We start from the raw sequence: 20,832 nt of genomic DNA, 5'->3' as shown, positions 1-20,832 counted from the left end.
AAGATCTTAGTTACAAATCTTCAGATGTGAAAACATAGCCTGTAGTAGCTTCAGCAACCAGAAAGTTAATATTGAAGCATTGCCAAAATAAGGGGTTAGCAACAATAGAGAGAGACTAGCAGAGTACTAGCTAGAAATCTAATCAAGAATGGAAAAGGGAGCTCTTTAGTGAGCAGCAAGGAGATAAATACAGAAGAATAGAGAAAAAGAGTAAAGGGGACCCTTTAAGCATTTGTCCTTATATCCACAGATGTGTGTAGTTTTTAATGCCTCTATTTGCAACACAGGAATAACACTACAGAAAATCACAACTAATCAAAATACAGAGTTATGGAGCCTAGACCTAATGAATACATCCACAAAACACTTACATCTAAGGCTCAAGAAACTTTCTGAAAGAGGAGGTGGAAAGATTTAAGAGCCAGCGGATCAGCAACTTTGCTGTAAGATTGTATCTCCTAGTAGCATCAGAAACTACACTTATGGTCTCATCAACAAATGTGAGCTAAATGAGGAAGGAACCAAAAAACATACTGAACTCCACCAAGAAAACTCCATGAATCCTATATAAAACAAATGAAAACTCTATAGGCAAGTAAGCAAAGATAAGAAACATGGCCCTCCTCAGGGAAGAACATAGCAATTTGAATTTGTTCCTCAGTGCCAAATGGTCGTGACTGAATACACATGTACAAGTAACATTATGTGGACACAACAGGTTATGTTTCATAGATAGATGATAGACAGGTAGATAGATTAGATAGAGAGAGATAGACACAGAGAGATGATAGATAGAAGATAGACGAGAGAGAGAGAGAGAGAGAGAGAGAGAGAGAGAGAGAGAGAGAGATGCATAGTTTATGTAAAAAAAAAAAAAGTACATGAATTTGAAGGAGAGCCAGAATGATATATAGGATGATTTGGGAGGAGGAAATAGTACAGAGAAATCTTGTAACTTAAATGCAACCTTAAAAATAAAATAAGCAATAAAGTAACAATAATAACATGACACAGTTACAGACATGTAGATGAATGCAACATAATTGAAGATCCAAACATGAGGACATAATCAGTCATCTAATTAATATTTGACAACGATGCCACAAACTTCAAAATGGAGCTTCAACAAATGGTGCTGGAAAATTATTAGTCCTGGTGAAGAAGAATATAAACAGCTCCATGTCTAACACCTCATTCAAAAACTCCATGTGAATCGAAGAACTACATATGAAATTGCTATAGAAAACATGAGGAACACCCGACATGATACAGACTTAGGAAGAACTTTCTGAATAAAACTATGTTAGCCCAAGAATTGAAGCCAACAATTGACAAGCAGGACCTCACAAAACTAAAATGTACCTGTACAGTGAAAAAAAACAAACAAACAAGCAAGTTGGTGAAGAGGAAGGCCACAGAATGTGAGGGAATTGTTACCAGCTAAATATTAAACAGGAGATAAATACACAGAATGCATGAAGAATTCAATGAATGGCCTATGAAAATGAGTAAGAAATATCTCAAAAAACTGTTATGCTAGCAGTTAAAGAAAAGCAAATCAAAACAAGATTACATCTTACCCCAGTCACAACAGCTAAAATCAACAAATCAACTGGTAACAATGCTGTCAGAGTGCAGAGAAAGGGAACACTCGTTCGATGTTGATAGGCTTACACACTGGTACAGCCACAATGCAAATTAGTGTGGAGATATATCAAATAGCTAAAAATAACTCAACCATATGACTCAGTTATACCATTCTTCAGATTATACCCAAAGAACTGAACATCCTACTTGACAGGTACATTTTTTTTTAATTTTATCTTTTAGCCTTGTTTATTTTCTCTGGAGTTCCACATATTAATTGAAATTTCTGTTTCTTTTTTTTAATTGGATATTTTATTTACATTTCATATGTTATCCCCTTATGCCATCCACCACCCACACAGAAACACCCTATCCCCTCACCCATCCTCCTGCTTCTCTGCAGACATACCCCTACCTACGCCCTCACTCCCACCTCCCCACCCTCAAATTTCCACCCCCTGGGGCGTCCAGCCTTCATGTGACCAAGGATCACTTCTCCCACCTATGCCCAGCAGAGCCCTCCACCCTTACATATATACCTGAAGCCATGGATCCCTCCCTAAGTGCTCCCAGGCTGGTGGTTTAGACCCTGGGAGCTGTGGTTGGTTGGTATTGTTGCTCTCCTCATGGGGCCACAAACCCTTTCAGCTCGAATGGTCTTCACTCTAACTCCTCCATTGGGAACCCCATGATTAGTTCAATGGCTAGCTGTGAGCATCTGCCTCTGAATATGTCAGACTCTTGAAGACCTCTGAGGAGACATCCATATCAGGCTCTTATCAGCATGCACTTCCTGACTTCCACATCAGCATCTACCTTTGGTGACTGCACATGGGATGGATGCTCAGGTGGAATGGTCTTCAGATGGCCCCTCCTCAGTTTCTGTCCCTCACTTTGTTTCCATATTTACTCCCTTGAGTATTTTGTTGCTCCTTCTAAGAAGGACCAAAGCAACACCACTTGGTCTTCCTTCTTCATGAGCTTCATGTGGCCTGTGACTTGAATCTTGGGTATTTCAAGGTTCTGGGCTAATATCCAATAATCAGTGAGTGAATACCATGTGTGTTCTTTTGTGACTAGCTTACCTCACTCAGGATGATATTTTGTAGTTCCATCCATTTGCCTAAGAATTTCATGAATTCATTGTTTTTAATAGCTGAGTAATACTCCATTGTGTAAATATACCACATTTTTTGTATCCATTCCTCAGTTGAAGGACACCTGGGTTTTTTCCAGCTCCTGGCTATTATAAATAAGGCTACTATGAACATAGCTGAGCATATGTCCTTCTTATATGTTCGAGCATCTTCTGGGTATATGCCTAGGAGTGGTTTAGCTGGATCCTCAGGTAATGCTATGTCCAATTTTCCAAGGAACCACCAGACTGATTTCCAAAATGCACCATCTTTCAATCCCACCAACAATGGAGAAGTGTTCCTCTTTCTCCACACCCTCACCAGCATCTACTATCACCTGAGTTTTTAAGCTTAGCCAGTCTGACTGGTGTGAGATGGAATCTCAGGGTTGTTTTGATTTGCATTTCCCTGAGGACTAAGGATACTGAACATTTCTTTAGGTGCTTCTCGGCCATTCGAGTTTCCTCCGTTGAAAATTTTTTGTTAAGCTCTGTAACCCATTTTTTAATAGGGTTATTTGGTTGTCTGGAGTCTAATTTCTTGAGTTCTTTGTATATATTGGATATTAGCCCTCTATCAGATGTAGGATTGGTAAAGATCTTTTCCCAATTTGTTGGTTGTTGTTTTGTCCTATTGACAATGTCCTTTGCCTTACAGAAACTTTGCAATTTTATGAAGTCCCATTTGTCAATTCTCGATCTTAGAGCATATGCCATTGGTGTTCTGTTCAGGAACTTTTCCCCTGTGCCCAAGTATTCAAGGCTCTTCCCCACCTTCTCTTCTATTAGTTTCAGTGCATCTGGTTTTATGTGGAGGTCCTTTATCCACTTAGACTTGAGCTTTGTACAAGGAGATAAGAATGGATCAATTTGCATTCTTCTACATGTCCTCCAGTTGAACCAGCACCATTTGCTGAAAATGCTGTCCTTTTTCCACTGGACACTTTTAGCTCCTTTGTCAAAGATCAAGTGACCATAGGTGTGTGGGTTCATTTCTGGGTCTTCAATTCTATTCCATTGATCTTCCTGCCTGTCTCTGTACCAATACCAGGTAGTTTTTATCACTATTGCTCTGTAGTACAGCTTGAGGTCAGGAATGGTGATTCCTCCAGAAGTTCTTTTATTGTTGAGAATATTTTTCGCTATCCTGGGTTTTTTGTTATTCCAAATGAATTTGAGAATTTCCTTTTCTAACTCTGTGAAGAATTGAGTTGAGATTTTAATGGGGATTGCACTGAATCTATAGATTGCTTTTGGCAAGATGGCCATTTTAATTATATTGATCCTGCCAATCCATGAGCATGGGAGATCTTTCCATCTTCTGGGATCTTTGATTTCTTTCTTCAGGGACTTCAACTTCTTGTCATACAGGTCTTTCACTTGCTTGGTTAGATTCACACTAAGGTATTTTATATTATTTGCAACTATTGTGAAGGGTGTCATTTCCATAATTTCTTTTTCAGTCTGTTTATCTTTCATGTAGAGGAAGGCTACTGATTTGTTTGAGTTGATTTTATAACCAGCCACTTTGCTGAAGTTGTTTATCAGGTTTAGGAGTTCTCTGATGGAAATTTGGGGTCACTTAAGTATACTATCATATCATCTGCAAATAGTGATATTTTGACTTCTTCCTTTCCTATTTGTATCCCTTTGACTTCTTTTTGCTGTCTAATTGCTCTGGCTAGGACTTCCAGTACTATATTGAATAGGTAGGGGGAGAATGGGCAGCCTTGTCTAGTCCCTGATCTTAGTGGGATTGCTTCAATTTTCTCTTCATTTAGTTTGATATAACCTGAGTTTTTAATCTTAGCCATTCTGACTGGTGTGAGATGGAATCTCAGGTTTGTTTTGATTTGCATTTCCCTGAGGACAAAGGATACTGAACATTTCTTTAGGTGCTTCTCAGCCATTCCAGTTTCCTCCATTGAAAATTCTTTGTTAAGCTCTATACCCCATTTTTTATTAGGGTTATTTGGTTGTCTGGAGTCTAATTTCTTGAGTGCTTTGTATATATTGGATATTAGCCCTCTATCAGATGTAGGATTGGTAAAGATCTTTTCCCAATTTGTTGGTTGTTGTTTTGTCCTATTGACAATGTCCTTTGCCTTACAGAAACTTTGCAATTTTATGAAGTCCCATTTGTCAATTCTCGATCTTAGAGCATACCCCATTGGTGTTCTGTTCAGGCATTTTTCCCTGTGCCCAAGTATTCGAGGCTCTTCCCCACCTTCTCTTCTATTAGTTTCAGTGCATCTGGTTTTATGTGGAGGTCCTTTATCCACCTAGACTTGAGCTTTGTACAAGGAGATAAGAATGGATCAATTTGGCTTTAAAAACAAAAGAGGGGGGAACGGTACCCCCTCAGAAGGAGTCCCCCTGAAATACTCTCCATCATGCCTTGTTCACTTTTATGTCTCTAAAACTGAAAGCTCATGGCAAATCTGCTGCTGACTGCCTCTGGCACCACCAAGACCAACAAAACTTTGCCACACATATGGGGAAGGACCCTCTTACCCTTAAAGGAAATGGCCCAGACCCAGTTCCCTTATGCGGCCGAGAACTGATATGCCTGTCCGATACCACAGAAGGCACAGCTAACCGGCTACCAAAAAGATTAATGAAAAAAATAAATACCCCCACAAAGCCAGGCCCAACCATAAATACAATGAATAACAATTTACATCCAGGAAAGAGAAATCTCCCTGAGAATCCCCTTCTTTTTCCTTTCCAGGTAAAAATGAATCACCCGTGATGTCTGTGGTTAGAAGTTCTAATCCAGATGCTGGCCTCCGAACTTATACTACTCAGACCTTTGAAGGGCCACTGACAAGAACATCAAACAGCTAGAGATTGACATCACTAATCTGAAGAAATCCCTCTTTTCGCTGTCTAAAGAGACCTCCTAAAATCGCAAAGATCCTTATTGGACTTGATTCACTCTAGTACAATAGAAAAAAGACTGTATACAGCTCTTGACTGTGTACAATCCTCAAAGAAGAAGGTTGCCTTTACATAGACAAGACAAGGAGGGTTAAAGAGAGCATGAAATAGGTAGTGAAGCCTAAGAAAAATCTGAGAGAGAAAGAGACAGATGAATGCTGGTACAAGAATTGATTTGCAGCCTCTCCAAGGTTGTCAACCCTATTTCCTTCCATCTTGGGACCATTATTTGGGTTCTTTTTGCTTTTTTCTGCTGGTCCCTGGGCCTCAAATAGGCGGACTAACTCTGTGATACAACAGATAAATAAATTGGTAGCAAAACCTATTCAGATACATTATCATAAGTTAGCTATGGAGGACCACGAGACTCAAGATGAGGTTGTTACTTTATACAGGGTGTCTCCAAAACCCATCTCCACCCAACCTAAAAGGGGGGACTTCTGCCCCTAGACCAAGCAGAGAGAGGCCACCCAGAACACCCTCTGACAGGCGATCTGAATTCTTGCTTAGGCTGCGAGGCTAAGCACTGCAAGGGAATATCAAGAAAAGATAAAAATATCTATCTGGGTTCCCTGAGGGACAAGCCTGACTGCATAGGGGTTGATGTCAAAAGTATCCCCTCTCCAGGAAAAAGACATCGGTATGGGTATAGCCCTCATGCCTCACTGGACAACGACAGGGGGACTGGAACCATTACAAGGTCCCCTTCAAATACTGGAGGTCAGGCCTCTATCCCCACCTTCACAAGTTTAGAATTGCCACAGCCCTTCTATACTTAGAGAAGTGAGGAGATGTCAGCGGCAGCCCTGCTTACACACTGTAGGCCTAAAATCAGCCATAGGCCTAAAATCAGCAGTGAGCCTGTCATACATGTATACTAACACCAAGTCTTGGGTCTCAGTGGAAGAACATTGAAACAGATGGCTATAAGCTAATGTCAACGGGCAACTTTTGTGGAAATTTATAAGCCTGAGTGGTCATGGACCTTGTAAATAGGTAGCCTTGGCAGATAATACCAGCTTAGATGGGGACAAGTGAGTCATAGGCAGAGTCATGGTGACTTGTCCCCTGAACGTTCACCCAGCCGATACCCGGTTCTGAAGATATCTGTATTCCCCCTGAGCACCCACACTCCAGTGTCATTCCCTTCCCGACATCCTGCCTTTCTGTGTTTATACCCCTGTGTGAATTAATTATGATTTGAGAAAAAATAAAAAAAATAAAATTTAAAAAAAAGAAGAGAAAAAAAGACTGTAACTTGAAAAAAAAGAAATGTTTGTATAGTAAAAACGTTTATTTTGCATGCATGCTTTTGATATATTTTAATCAGATATTGACAATATCTAGACAATTTTAATAAATTATGTGGATTTCAGTATCAAAAAAAAGAAACAGTACATCTATTTATAATAGTATGCTACCTGCCTTCCTGTGGTATCAGCCAATTTGTCCTGTGAAATTAGCAGACACCACTTTAATAAAGATATTTTGTCTGCTAAAACAAACAAACAAAAAAGAAAGAATGGATCAATTTGCATTCTTCTACATGTTGTCCTCCAGTTGAAGGAGCACCATTTGTTAAAAATGCTGTCCTTTTTCCACTGGACACTTTTAGCTCCTTTGTCAAAGATCAAGTGACCATAGGTGTGTGGGTTCATTTCTGGGTCTTCAATTCTATTCCATTGATCTTCCTGCCTGTCTCTGTATAAATACCAGGTAGTTTTTATCACTATTGCTCTGTAGTACATCTTGAGGTCAGGGATGGTGATTCCTCCAGAAGTTCTTTTATTGTTGAGAATAGTTTTTGCTATCTTGGGTTTTTTGTTATTCCAAATGAATTTGAGAATTTCCTTTTCTAACTCTGTGAAGAACTGAGTTGGGATTTTAATGGGGATTGCACTGAATCTATAGATTGCTTTTGGCATGGTGGCCATTTTTATTATATTAATCCTGCCAACCCATGAGCATGGGAGATCTTTCCATCTTCTGAGATCTTCTTCAATTTCTTTCTTCAGGGACTTCAAGTTCTTGTCACTTGCTTGGTTAGATTCACACTAAGGTATTTTATATTATTTGCAACTATTGTGAAGGGTGTCATTTCCATAATTTCTTTTTCAGTCTGTTTATCTTTCACGTAGAGGAAGGCTACTGATTTGTTTCAGTTGATTTTATAACCAGCCACTTTGCTAAAGTTGTTCATCAGGTTTAGGAGTTCTCTGGTGAAAGTTTTGGGGTCACTTAAGTATACTATCATATCATCTGCAAATAGTGATATTTTGAGTTCTTCCTTTCCTATTTGTATCCCTTTGACTTCTTTTTGTTGTCTAATTGCTCTGGCTAGGACTTCCAGTACTATATTGAAGAGGTAGGGAGAGAGTGGGCAGCCTTGTCTAGTCCCTGATCTTAGTGGGATTGCTTCAAGTTTCTCTCCGTTTAGTTTGATGTTGGCCACTGGTTTGCTGTATATTGCTTTTACTATGTTTAGGTATGGACCTTGAATTCCTGATCTTTCCAAGACATTTATCATGAAGTGATGTTGAATTTTGTCAAATACTTTCTCAGCATCTAGTGAGATGATCATGTGGTTTTTTTCTTTGAGTTTGTTTATATAGTGGATTACATTGATGGATTTCCGAATATTGAACTATCCCTGCATTCCTGGGATAAAACCTACTTGATCATGATGGATGTTTGTTTTGATGTGGTCTTGGATTTGGTTTGCTAGAATTTTATTGAGTATTTTTACATCGATGTTCATAAGGGAGATTAGTCTGAAGTTCTCTTTCTTTGTTGGGTCTTTGTGAGGTTTGGGTATGAGTGTAATTGTAGCTTCATAGAATGAATTGGGTAGTGTTCCTTCTGTTTCTGTTTTGTAGAATAGTTTGAAGAGAATTGGTATTAGGTCTTCCTTGAAGGTCTGATAGAATTCTGTACTAAAACCATCTGGACCTGGGCTTTTTCTGGTGGGGAGACTTTTAATGACTGTTGCTCTTTCCTGAGGGGTTATGGGACTATTTAGATGGTTTATCTGCTCCTGGTTTAACTTTGGTACCTGGTATCTCTCTAGGAAGTTGTCCATTTCATCCAGGTTTCCTACTCCATAGATACTTACTCTGCAATGTTTGTTGCTTTTATGGCAGTGTTCCAAAGGCGAGTGAGACAGAAGTAGGTGTAGCTACGGTCAAGATACATTGTATACATGTTTGAATTTCTCAAAACAAAAAGAGCCCGAGTCAAGCTGCCAGGTATCTTCTAGGGCTGCAGCTGTTCCAGGGTCAGTGTGGTGCCATAGAAGGCTATGCGGTGGGCTGGCTGGCCAGCACAGTGCAGCAGATAGCTGGGAGCCAAGGTAGATGCCACTGAGCAGAGAGTGACTGTGATAGGCTGAAGCAGCTTCCAGAAACGAGGGAGAGAATTCTCTTCCCCAACGTGTTACAGCTCTATGCAGCAGACACTCTCAAACTGTCTTTCATCAAATAACTTGTGTGTGTGTGTGTGTTATTCCTTGTGGACAGAGTCTTATATGCATTTTAGGATGGGTTGGGGGTCTAAGAGCAAATGCTTTCTAATGCTTGGTCTGAGATGTTAGGGATGTCTCATCTTCATGTGGAGGGGCTTCATGCACTACCCCTATGTGACTGTCACATTCCTCTCCAAGAGTTGTGCTCACATGTTCCAAGACAACAACCAGATTAGAAGTAGATGAAACTATCATCTTCGGGTTTGAGGGTACTGAGGTTTTTTAATACACTCAAGTGGATTAAAAAAACTCAAGTTTTTGTCTGGTGATATGGTTCTACTTGCCCCAAAGGGGAAATATTTTGTTAAGATGAGTCCACTTGGGCTGGAGAGATGGCTCAGGGATTAAGAGCACTAACTGCTCTTCCAGAGGTCCTGTGTTCAGTTCCCAGCAACCACATGGTACCTCACAACCATCTGTAATGGGATCCATTGCCCTCTTCTGGTGTGTCTGAAGACAGCAACAGTGTGCTCACATACATTAAATAAATAATTAAATATTAAAAAAAAAGATGAGTCCACTTGTTTTGATTATGTTACTTAGAGTAGCCAAAAGGGATTTTTGACTGCTGGACTTCCATATTTTTGTAGCCAGACCTTGGTAGTAAGCCTTGGAGGGAGAAAGTGGCCAAATAAAGGAATAGTCCTTGGCAGCTAGCTTTAGGAGTGTAATCTAACAATTTAGAAAGCAAAGGTATTTAGAGAAATGTAAAGCCTACTAGAACCATGTTTGCCATGCTCAAGCTTGCTAGAGCCCCATGAATGTTGGAAGTAATGTGCATTCATGATGATAACACCAGATTGTGGGTTCTGATGAGTTAGTTGGGAGTCAGCAAAGTAACTTTTCCCATTGTAAAACTCTGTTCAACTCTGTCTTACATCCTTTAAAAAATTATTCTGCATTCTTGTCCATACCAAGTTTTCTATGCTGTTCCATAAACACAGAGAAAAAGTCTTTTGTTAGAAACAGAAAATATTTTAGGCATGACATGAAAGACAGCTTTTCTAAATAACCATGGTACTATGTGCTCCTGAGTTTCCTACAAGTCAGAACACTTCATTCTGAAGTAGTATGGATAGCTAGTAGCTGGTAGCTAGCCTGCTGATGAGTCTTTTTTTTCCTGTATTTCTTTAAGGGAGTTATTTATATCCTTCTTGAAGGCCTCTACCATTCTCCTGAGATATATTTTTAGATCAGAATCTCGTTTTTCAGGAATGTTAGGTGTGGTGGGAGAACTGGGTTCTGATGGTACCAAATTACATTGGTTTCTGTTGCTTATGTTCTTGCACTTGCCTCTTGCCATCTGGTTATCTCTGGTGTTAACTGGCCTGGGTGTCTCTAACTGGAGCCTGCCCGCCTTGGAGGCAGGTAGAGCTCTGTGATGTGGGTTAGAGCAGGCCTCCTGGGAGGGAAGGGGTGCTTTCTCTGGTTAGGGGAGGCCTCCTATGTCCCTGGTTAGAGCAGGCCTCCCATGTCCCTAGCTACAGTAGACCTCCTGGAAGATAAAAAGGCTATGGGGTGTGGGAGAGGAGAAGGAGCACCCGATCTGTCTTGAGCAGAGTTGCAGACCAGAAGGAAAATGGGACCCTAGACCAGAGTTGCAGACTAGAAGTCCAGTCTCTTTTTATGCACTTCTACATAGAGACCCCGGTGGTATGAGCACTCGCAGTTCAATGCACTAACCCATACCCCAGATAATGACTGCAATGCTAATTGGCATCTAAATGTGGGCCATGTGAGTACCAAGGGGGAAAGGGACTCACTCTTTAAAGAAAATTGCAGGCAGAATGCAAAATTTGTTGCTGAGGCAGGGAGCAGCTCTGAAATAAGTGGTACACTAAAACAGAAAGGAAATAAAGTACAAACACCTGAGTTAGAAAAGTTTGTATCTGAGAACCTCTAAGTAAACCCTTGGTATTCTATAAAGGGGCCCTTTGATCTAGAGCTGTGTCAGGAAGATTTGAATAATTCATGGAGAGAGGAACTTAGGACTGGATGATCCTTATCTGAATCCTTCTACCCTATTATTATGGCTATACTCTGTTGCCCATCTGAGTAAGGGAGAACATGTTAAAGCAGCTTCTGCAAGCTTTTCTTGTGGCAGATAAAGATAAGCACAGTGAAAAAGAACAGGGAGAAAAATACACTGACAGAAATTTTTGCTGTACCATAAAAGAGGATCTGTCCATCAAGAAGGAGTCACAGTAAGAGATCAGAAGGGAGTAGTCCAGGTGAAGAGTGGTCCAGGTAAAGATCTCTCAGTACTATGATCTTTGTACACCCCCCCCTTTGAATGCAATGCTTGAACACTGACACTTAGAGAGTGAAGAATCTCAGTCACTATTTTCTTGGCTTTGTGCTATTCATGATGAATCCTGGCCAAATGAACAACCCAAAGCTTCTGCTTTCCAGTGAGTTTGAATCCTGCCCTACAGAGACATTTTAACATGGTTTCCACATGACCTTAAAACCATCCAGCAGTTTCAGACCACTTGTCAAGCTGAAGGATGTCAGTCTTTATATATAATGCAATTAGAATTCATAGGCATGGATTTAAACACACTGGAGGGTTATAAGCCACTGGTCCAGGCATAAACCCTCAGTATTTTTTTTATTTGGAAGGAACGTGATTATGATTAATGTGAACTTAAAGCTGAGAGAAATTGAAATTCAGATGTATCATTGAATGTGAATATGTTACAAGAAGGAATATTCTCACTTTGTGTTGAACAGGCTCCTGGTCACACCCAGTATTTTGACCAAATTTGTCACTTGTGTGCCCTAAGATCTTAGAAAGGTTTTCCCCCTTCAGGGGACACACAAGTTTCAAATATTTAAGACAGGGACTCCCAGAGCCTTTTATTGAATGTCTGACTTTAGTGCAAATTTTCATGGAATGGAAACTGCAGTTCTCTGAGACAGCTGCCATGCTGGTGCTCCAGCAGAGATGCAAAGGGTGCTAGGTATGTTAAAGAATTCCCCTCTGAATGTCTGAGTCCTAACATGTCAAGAAATAGGGACTCAGACAAATACCACTGAAGTCTTTGCAGAAGTTCCTGCAGTAGTCTTAAAGTCTGGTGCCTCCTGTTGTTTGTGTCAAGCAAGGGAGAAATTTAAGAGAGGCTGCCTGATGCACAAGGAAAGGTGCATCCAAAGAACAATCTACTAAGTGTCCCAAATTTCAAGGGCAAGCATTATAAATTGAAATGTGATATAGATGTTCTCACCCTCCTTCCTTTAAACTCTCCAGGGACAGCATTTGGCCCTGCCTACAAAAGGGTCTTTCTCCAAAGGACCCATCTCAGATCAGACGGGTATGAATAGGTCATAATCTGAAGTTTACTGGACTGTTACAACTGAATCAGTAAAGCCTCAGATGGTTAGATATTGGGAAGGAAAAAGATTTAATCAGTAAAGCCACAGATGGTTAGATATTAAGAAGGAAAAGATTTAAGGGAATTAAAGTTACAGCAGCAGATGTTTCCTAATAATGGCATTATTAGGACAGAGGAGGAATCCTCTGTGTGGGATCTAACTTCAGGTCCTACTGTGGAGGGTATTGGTGGTCCAGCTGTTCTAAAACACCTTTGACCTTTCTTATATGGAAGGACTCTTATGGACACACTGAAAAGCTAAGCCCCTGATTCTTGAAGACTTAGCTAACAATCTCTGGGGGAGAGATACATTAGAAATGTCTGAAACCAAGACTAACACTGGTGATAAAGCCTTTCATAGTGGCCTAGACCTCATGAAAGAGAAAGTACATCCTCACCTCCAATATTAGGGGACTGTTGTTTCACTTCATGAGCCCATAAAATTTCAATAGAAAACAGATGAAACTGTAATTGGTGGAACAATGGTGTAAACATGCTCAGGGATTAGTAGAACAAAAACAAGTGGGACACATTGACCCATGCCTCAGTGCTCAGAACTTTCTTATCTTTGTCATTCATAAAAAAAAGATAAAGAAAATGCAGATTATAACATAATTTAAGAATTATTAACTTGCAGATAAACAAGAGGGGTCTTTATAGCCTGATCTCCACACAGCTCTGTCATTGCTATTAAAAACATATTATATTCGTGGATATAAAAGATTGTTTTTAATCTACTCTATTATATCAAGAGGATGGGAAAAGTTTTTGCTTTGTCTGTGCCTGTGCCAAACAATGTGTATTCTGTTCAAAGATAGGAATGGAAAGTGTTGTGTCGAGGTGTCCTGGTATGTATTAATATTATGTATTTCAGGTTTTGAATGCTCTATTAAATAACCTTCTCTATAACATTTATTTATTACATGAATATTTTCCTTGCTGATTAGGATTCTAGCAAATTAGAAGTTTTTCAACTGGCTTTGACCAATTCAAGCAATATGGGATCAAAGTTGCCCCTAAAAAATACAAGTAATCTTATCTTTCAAATTTCTGGCATCTGTTATAATCCTCGAGGTCAAGCTATATTGAAGATAATACACAAATAACCCAAAGCACAAATTGATAAATACATGGGAAGAAACATGAGGCAGAAATTTCCCTGTCCAATCTATTTGCAGCTGGAAGCCTGTGACTGGATAAGGGAAAAGGAGGCAGAGCTAAGGGTGGCAGAGACAGGGACACAGAGAGAAATGCAGGGGAGAGCAAAGAAGGCGAATATGGAGACAGACATGGACCTGCGTGGCTTTAGTAGTCTCAGGTAGTTATTCATATCAAAAAGTTAGGATAATTGGAATAATGTCTCTAAATTGTGTGGGCATCTTATGTATTGAGATTTTATTGACAGATAAATCCATTGGTTAACTATAAGCATTAAGAGTTTTGCTTTACCGGGTTGATGGGTATTGTGATACTTAACCGCTAGGGTGGCAGTTATTGCATGGGGCTAGCCTAGTGCTGTGGAGGCAGCAGGGTTGGCCTAGAGGCCAGGCCAAGAACTATGAGGGCCGAGGGTGGCAGCGGGAAGAGGCAGCAGCCATACCAACATCTTGGGCCCTGGCAAGCACCACTGAGACCATGAGCTGGCGTTGAGCTTAGTGTAGTAACACGGCAGCTGAACCGGAAGCCAATCAGATGCATTTCATTTCTAATACCTCCGACTATAGGAATATGGGTCTGCAGGACAGCGAGAACTATTCTCAACAATGAAAGAACTTCTGGAGGAATCACCATCCCTGACCTCAAGTTGCACTACAGAGCAATAGTGGTAAAAACTACATGATGTTGGTACAGAGACAGACAGGAAGATCAGTGGAATAGAACTAAAAACCCAGAAATGAACCCACACACATCTATGGTCATTTGATCTTTGACAAAGGAGCTAAAACCATCCATTGGAAAAAGGACAGCATTTTCAACAAATGGTGCTGGTTCAACTGGAAGTCAGCATGTAGAAGAATGCAAATTGATCCATTCTTATCTCCTTGTACAAAGCTCAAGTCCAAGTGGATAAAGGACCTCCACATAAAACGAGATGCACTGAAACTAATAGAAGAGAAGGTGGGGAAAACCCTCGAATACCTAGGCACAAGGGAAAAGTTCCTGAACAGAACACCAACAGCTTATACTCTAAGATCAAAAACTAATAAATGGGACTTCATAAAACTGCAAAGTTTCCGTAAGGTAAAGGACACTGTTAATAGGACAAAACGGCAACAAACAGATTGGGAAAAGATCTTTACCAATCCCACATCTGAGAGAGGGCTAATATCCAAAATATACAAAGAACTCAAAAAATTAGACCCACACAACCGAATAACCCTATTTAAAAATGGAGTACAGAGCTAAACAAAGAATTTTCAACTGAGGAAACTTGAATGGCCAAGAAACACCTAAAGAAATGTTCAACATCCTTAGCCATCAGGGAAATGCAAATCAAAACAATCCTGAGATTCCTCCTCACACCAGTCAGAATGGTCAAGATAAAAAACTCAGGTGATAGCAGATGCTGGCAAGGATGTGGAGAAAGAGGAACACTCCTCCATTGTTGGTGGGATTGGAAGCTGGTACAACCACTCTGGAAATCAATCTGGCAGTTTCTCAGAAAATTGGACATAGCATTACCTGAGGACCCAGCTATACCACTCCTGGGCATATACCCAGAAGATGCTCAAACATATAACAAGGATATATGCTCCACTATGTTCATAGCAGCCTTATTTATAATAGCCAGAAGCTGGAATGAACCCAGATGTCCTTCAACAGAGGAATAGATACAGAAAGTGTGGTACATTTACACAATGGAGTACTACTCAGCTATTAAAAACAATGAATTCATGAAATTCTTAGGCAAATGGATGGAACTAGAAAATATCATCCTGAGTGTGGTAAGCCAATCACAAAAGAACACACATGCTATGCACTCACTGATTATTGGATATTAGCCCAGAACCTTGAAATGCCCAAGATTCAACTCACAGGCCACATGAAGCTCATGAAGAAGGAAGATCAAGTGTGGGTGCTTCAGTCTTCTTAGAAGGGGTAACAAAATACTCATGGGAACAAACATGGAGACAAAGTGTAGGAAAGAAACTGAAAGAGGGGCCATCTGGAGACTATTCCACCTGTGTATCCATCCCATGTGCAGTCACCAAAGGTAGATGCCGATGTGGATGCCAGGAAGTGCATGCTGACAGAAGCCTGACATAGCTATCTCCTTAGAGGTTTGCCAGAGCCTGACATATACAGAGGAAGATGCTCACAGCTAACCATTGAACTGATAATGGGGTTCTCAATGGAGGAGTTAGAGAGAAGACTGAAGGAGCTGAAAGGATTTGCAGCCCCATGAGGAGAGCAACAATACCAACCAACCTGAGCTCCCAGAGTCTAAACCACCAGCCTGGGAGCACATAGGGAGGGACCCATGGCTCCAGCTGAATATGTAGGGGAGGATGGCCTTGTTGGGCATAGGTGGGAAAAGAGATCCTTGACCCCATGAAGGCTGGATGCCCAATATGGGGGAATATGAGGGTTGGGAGGTGGGAGTGGGTTGGTGGGTGGGGGCACATCTTCATAGAAGCAGGAGGAAGGGAGATGGGATAGGGGGTTCCTGAGTGGGGAGAAATGGGAAAAGGGGATAACATCTGAAATGTAAATAAAATATCCAATGAAAAAATAGGAAAAAAAAAGGAATATGAGTCTGAATAAGACTAACCCTCAACATCTTACTAATATTGCATTATTTACTTTAAATTTCCTGAAAACAGGTGACCAGTGAAATACTGCAACTCATGAACATTGGGTATCTTTGTTAGGGACCATGAGGTTACCTCTGGTGGCCTGTAAAGATGTATTAAAAGGTAAATGGCAATCACCAGCCCTATGACTTACCATTTGAAAAGGTTTTGTTTGTGTCTTTCCAGAACATGGACACAGCCTATCTGGATCCCATCCTGGCTCACCCAACCCTGGACAACTAATACCAGCAATGTAGCAGATAAAACTGAACAGCTGCAGAGAAGACAGCAAGACCCTATACTGCCCATACAGTACTGACTCCAAATGATGCCGAAAATTATTAGGTACATAACCCTCTCTTATTATTAGGAAAGGAGGTGAAAGGACATTGTCCCTAGCTATTTACAAACTACAACCAATTTTCTGATATCAGTTCTACAAGAGAAGTTTCTAAAATTTGGAATATGACCATTCTCATGACTACATACCCTCTTTGCTTTCATAACCCTTATAATCTATCTAATCCTATCCTATTATCTTCTCTCTTATATTATATTGGTTGGCATATTCCACTTACTGATCAGAAGACTCTGATATCCAGAAAGCAAATGATATAGGGGAGAGAAGTATAGGAGAAAATGCAGACTTGACCTGGCAGCCAGCCTACCTAGCACACACTATATGATTTTAAATTAGAAGCGTGGCACACCATGCTCCTGAGTATTCACAGAAGTCAGAATACTGAATTCTGAGGCAGCATGAGCAGCCAGTATCTAGCCTGCTAATGTGTCTGCAATCACCACATCTCCTTTTATGTGCTTCTTCCTCATAGAGACACAAGTGGAATTAGCGCTCACTGTCCAATCCAAGGTAACATGCTAACCTATCACAATTGATACGTTTCCTATAAATTAAATAGTTTCTTACAGCAGTAAAACAGACTCAGTTATGTAAAACCCTCTGGAGCAGTTCCTCTCCATGTCCTTTTCTGACACACAAGGTATTATGTTCTTCTCCGGACATGCCTCAGTTATTACTGCAATTATCAAAAAAGGGCAGACACACGTACACATAGCCAACACACAACACAGGTGCAGCAGACATTCAACTTGTGGGCAACATAGATATGCACAACAGAAAAAAACATACAACAAGTAGGTACAAAATACAGGCACAGAAACAGACATCACAAACAGAAAATAGGGAAAGACCAATAGGAGGCAGGGAGAGGTATGGATAATTAAAATTTTAGTTCATTTTTTATTATACTTTTTATTGGATGTTTTATTTATTTACATTTCAGATATCATCCCCTTTCCCCATCTCCCCAGGAACCCCCTTTCTCATCCCCCCTCCTTCTTTTTGCTTTTATACCATTTTAATTACATGCATGTATTAAGGTCAGTTCTAGGTTGAGGAACTAGCAATACAATAGATGCAAATATTCTCTCTCCTTTTTTCACTTTCTAATGTGACATGATGATGAATTTTGCTGCCCTCTCTGAGGTTCCTTTAATATATAATCAGCGCACAATAGGATAGATAAACATGCCATCAGGAGTGAGGGTAAACAGACAAAATCTCAAGTTTGCTTCTTCCAAGATACTTTGGGTTTTTTTAACCTTGCACAGGTAGACATGGGCCAGATTTAGATGAAATAGGCTCTGTTTCAAAAAAAACATGATCAAAAAAACTTCTTCACAAGAGTGCCCAGCAGTTTGTGTTTTAGTTGATTCTACATGCTGTCAAGCTGACAACAAAGATTAGCTATGGAATATGCAGAGCCAACCCTTGGATAAATATCCCAAGAGATTCAATACCCTTCTTAAGTTGCTCATATTTTGTTGATCTCTATCCCAGTTTCCCAAAAGAGGAAATAATTAGAGATTAATATATTTGGTGGTTTATGCAAACAAGTGGGTAAAGGTGTTTTGTAGAAAGCCTGACAACCTGAGTTCCATCCCAGGGACTTGCATAGTAGGAGATGACCAACTGCTGCCAGATGTCCTCTGACATCCACATGGGCATCACACACACACACACACACCACTGACCAAACCACAGATTAACTAAATAATTAAATGTAATATTTAAAATTAATTTTATTTATTTTGGGGAATGTGAGGAGTGGGAAGAGGAACAGTAAACCTAAAAGGAGCAGTATACTATAGCTGCAGGAAAAGGCTCTACAAGCTGTGATAGAGAGTGGTTAGGAGCTGTTTAGCAGGAACCCAGAGGTGCTTGTCTCACACTAGAGTTGATAAGAAGATTCTAGGCAGGAGACCTCTCTAACCTGGAAGAAAAGGTCCAGGTGACAAAGGTCTTGAACACAGGGTCAGCTCAGTTGCACCTATCTGCACAAGTCTGACTTGACCCATTCCTCAACCCATTTCAGTCCAGAGGAGCGCAGTTTGGGCAGACAAACCTTAAATTATACGATGTAGAAACCCTCAATACCTTTCCAGATATGAGCATATAATTATGGCTACACTCTGAGGATATGGTTTGTGATCGGTGGTGGAATGCATACCCAGAAAACAAGACAGATGCAGAGCCTTGGAAGAGAGCAGCTAATGTTGCTGCATTTAGGAACAGTCCCTTTTCTCCTAAGACAATAGACTGTCTCTGAGGAGACTCAATATTCTGGACTCTGAACCATGAAACAGTCATATCCATATGAAGATGCTAGGGTCCCTTCAGTTCTACCCTTTTACCATGGTAAACCTGGCCTACTATACCAAGGACCAGAGACGTACAATGTCAAAGGCAAGACAGGGTCTGAGACACAGTGGAGGAAAGCTGGATTAGATCAGATACCTCATAAGGCTCCCTCTTACCAATGATGGTGCCCACATCCCATAACTGACTAGAAGCATATTAATTTAGAAAATCAGGATATATACAGTTTATCTGTGTAACCTAACCTTTAGCACCAGGCCTGGCCATCAGAAGTTGCCTAAGCAATTTTGTACAGTGACAATATAGAGCCTGGAGATTCAGGAAAGAATTCTGGGAGAAGTAACAGCCCATTAATTCCTGGTCACTGTCCTTAAATTCATATATTCTTTTTCCCAACATTACCATCATTATGGGAAGCTGTGAAAGCTGCTCTCTACTGTTCTAGCAAGCTGCATCAGTTCTAAAGCTACAGACAGAGGACGTGGACAGATTCGGATCAGAGACCAAGTACAGCTTATCAATCACAGGAATGTATGCACCAGCATTTTAGTACAAGTTCCACAAGACCATGGGAAGAGGACTAGATCTGCACAGCCAAAACTGGAGATGCTATATTTTCAACATAGCTTATGTGGTGTCGTTATCTTCCAAGGGTGGTCACATTTCAAACAACCTCAGTAGGGTAAATACAGAACAAAAGCAATCATGTCTTTGCTGAAGACATTTGGAAATATGAGAAGCCTAAATAGATTCTTAATAGAAGTCACAATACTTATAAGTGAAAGGAAATTTTGGTAACTTTTCAGTCCCTAAACTCCATGAAAACATATATACTGGCTTGTAACAAATATAGCAAAAAGTACAAGTAGTAACCACGTATCTGATCTAAAAGTGGGCCAAGAAACTCCAGGAAGTTCACTTTGCTATCCCCTGAGTGGTACTTGCTAGAACTGTTGAAACAAAATATCAAAACCAGAATCATATCAAAGATCCCAGAGAACTGCAGCTCTGAACTTGAGCAGATGTGTTCACTATGTGTGTAGGTGAGCTTGAGTGTATGTGTGTTCATGGTGTCAGTGTAGTTGCTTGTGCGGCCTTAAGGTGTCAGATGCCGTCCCTTCCTCCCCTGCCTGGTCCTGTGGGCTGGGGTAGACACAGAGTTGGTCTGCTCCTGTCCTGTGGAGATACTGACTCCTGAGTCATCCTAGAGGAGCCACTGCACTCAGAGCAGCCGGTAAGAACTCCATCTCATTCCCTAAGCCCCAGAGATTCATCTGGGAGCCAGGGCCATTCAGGACACAGCAGCTACCCAAATCCCGCCCCTCCGGAATTCCACTTCCCTTCCTCCCCTGCCTGGTCCTGTGGGCTGGGGCAGACACAGAGTTGGTCTGCTCCTGTCCTGTGGAGATACTGACTCCAGAGTCATCCTAGAGGAGCCACTGCACTCAGAGCAGCCGAGGAGCCACTGTACTCAGAGCAGCTGACACTGAGTTGATCTACTCCTGTCCTGTGGAGATACTGACTCCTGAGTCATCCTAGAGGAGCCACCGCACTCAGAGCAGCAGACACCAAGATTAGGATCATAAGACTACAGAGACATCTGGACTCTGAGGAGCTCTGCAACAAGCAAGATAACTGGAAATACAGACTCCAGTCTTACACAGTGAGGGCAGGCAACATTAGAGTTAACCAGATGGCGAAAGGCAAGCGCAAGAACATAAGCAACAGAAACCAAAGTTTCTTGGCATCATCAGTACCCAGTTCTCCCAATATAGCAAGCCCTGAACACCCCATCACACCTG

The 20,832-nt window shown here is 40.9% G+C and overlaps 1 long non-coding RNA gene and 1 gene segment (V, D, J or C); one reads left to right on the top strand and one right to left on the bottom strand.

Moving 5' to 3' along the window:
• The window catches only part of LOC114623793, a 38,303-nt gene extending 36,632 nt beyond the window's left edge, over positions 1 to 1,671 (bottom strand). For both annotated transcript variants that reach the window (XR_003711829.1, XR_003711830.1), the window contains exon 1: positions 1,581 to 1,671. This is a non-coding gene — a long non-coding RNA (uncharacterized LOC114623793). The remainder of the gene's footprint in view (positions 1 to 1,580) is intronic.
• The window catches only part of LOC114623790, a 542,876-nt gene that overhangs the window by 506,159 nt on the left and 15,885 nt on the right, over positions 1 to 20,832 (top strand).

Source organism: Grammomys surdaster, unplaced genomic scaffold (assembly GCF_004785775.1).
Source record: "Grammomys surdaster isolate TR1022 unplaced genomic scaffold, NIH_TR_1.0 202, whole genome shotgun sequence".
NCBI lineage: Eukaryota > Metazoa > Chordata > Mammalia > Rodentia > Muridae > Grammomys > Grammomys surdaster.
The sequence above is the reverse complement of the archived record's forward strand: the minus strand, read 5'-3'. Positions and strand labels throughout refer to the sequence as shown.